The sequence below is a fragment of the Silene latifolia genome, chromosome Y, assembly GCF_048544455.1.
Source record: "Silene latifolia isolate original U9 population chromosome Y, ASM4854445v1, whole genome shotgun sequence".
NCBI lineage: Eukaryota > Viridiplantae > Streptophyta > Magnoliopsida > Caryophyllales > Caryophyllaceae > Silene > Silene latifolia.
In genome coordinates, this window is record NC_133538.1 from 257,257,443 (window position 1) to 257,259,286 (window position 1,844).

The 1,844-nt window shown below is 44.4% G+C and overlaps 1 non-coding gene across 1 annotated transcript; it reads left to right on the forward strand.

Moving 5' to 3' along the window:
• Positions 1-633: 633 nt before the first annotated feature.
• On the forward strand, positions 634-738 carry LOC141636344 (small nucleolar RNA R71). The gene has a single exon (XR_012540963.1). It is a non-coding gene; the product is annotated as a small nucleolar RNA R71 (small nucleolar RNA).
• Positions 739-1,844: the final 1,106 nt, after the last annotated feature.

Below are 1,844 nucleotides of genomic sequence, written 5' to 3' on the forward strand. Positions count from 1 at the left end.
ACTGCAACATTGCCTTCAACTCAGATAACTCGCTCACCCCACCTGAGGATGATGCACCTTGATTAGGTGTAGGAAAGGAAGGAGGCTTCTGAAAGCCTTGTTGAGCCTTGTGAGGAGGGACATATGGCTGATGCTGCTGCGGTGGAGGGGTGGGATTGAGCACATTTTGACTGGTCCACCTCAAATTGGGATGGACTGCCCCTTGGTTATTGTAATAAGAACCCCCTCCTTGCTTGTACTGTTGAAAAGCAAGGATCTGTTCTTTCTCTGTAAGACAGCCAACAGCAGTGTGACCGTCGTTGCTCCCACACCTTTCACATGTGACGGTTTCTCCTCTAGTAAGCAAATGAACCGTCTGAGGCTCCTCAGCAGAATGCAGCTCCAACTTATCAAACCTAGCATTCATGGCTTCCAGCTGAGCCACAACTTGTTTATCGACTGCATGGACTGTTCTAATACCATCCCTCGGATTCCCATACTCAGCACAGTGGGTCGCCATCTCTTCAATAAGGGCCCATCCCTTATCATCGTCAGTGTTCTTTTGGAATCTTTCGCTGGATGATTCATCAATTATGGCTCTGTGATCATCATACAGCCCATTGTAGAAATGATTGGACAGAAACCACGGATCAAAACCATGGTGAGGAAGAGACCTCACCAACCTCTTGAACCGGCACCAACCTTCATAGAATGTTTCATCAGGTGCCTGCTTGAAACTAGTGATTTTTGCCCTCGGCTGATTAGTGCGCTGCGGAGGGAAATATCTCTTATAAAAAGCAAGAGCAAGGGTCTCCCAATCGGTGACCCCTGCGGGCGTGCGGTCCAAATCAGTCAGCCACTCCCTGGCTGAGTCAGTCAAAGAAAAAGGAAATAGCACCTCCTTAATCTTGTCTTGAGTTACCCCCTTTGTGGCGGGGATAGTAGAACAGTAGTCCGTCAAGACCTCCATATGCTTCCTCAGGTCTTCACCTGCCACACCTCTAAAGAGATTTATCTCCACCAGATTGATATAGGACGGACGGATGTCAAAAGTATTTCCATCCTCAGTCTGGAGATTGAAACCTTTGGGAATAGATGATGCTTTAGGCTTCGAATGACTTGCAATATTCGGCATCTTTACTGGTTGGTTTACAGAACTGAAAGTGTCTTCTTCAAAAGACGGATTTTCTGTAAATAGGAAATACTAAAGCTCTGGTTCGAAAGTACTCAAGTCTTCCTTTCGTGATTCTCTTTGCAGACGGAGTCTATGCCTGAATAATCTCTCTGGCTCAGAATCAGCTGAAACTAACTGCAACCTATGTGACCTGGGCATACACAATACTGAAATAAAATGAATAAGAACTGCCTCAAGGAATAAAAATTCCCTGAGACGGATAAAATAAACGAAACAAAGACAGATAGGGCAATTGCCTCCCCGGCAACGGTGCCAAAATTTGACAGGGCTGTCGTATACCTATCAAAAATAACTAACTAAACTAAATATATAGCTAGGGAAGTCAAGTCGATCTCCTCAGGGAGGCAAGATATCTGTAAGAGTCCGTCTATTTGGTCACAAATGAGGGGTTTGTAATTGGTTTTCTAAACTAAAAGATTTAAAGGAAGAGAAACAAGGAAAGAGCAATAAAGACAGAAAATAAGAATAAACTATCAATAGAGAGGGGACATGTCAGGATTTCGGTTCACTACAGTAGTCCAGTGACTCAACTGTAAACAACTTAGATAAATTACTGCGAGACGGATATGGAAAGGTCCTTCCGATCCACTTTCTACCCTAGATTCCCACTAACTTAACTTTCGTCCTCGTCAGGGTAGTCTACTATTCATAGCAGGCCTATTTAGTCCAA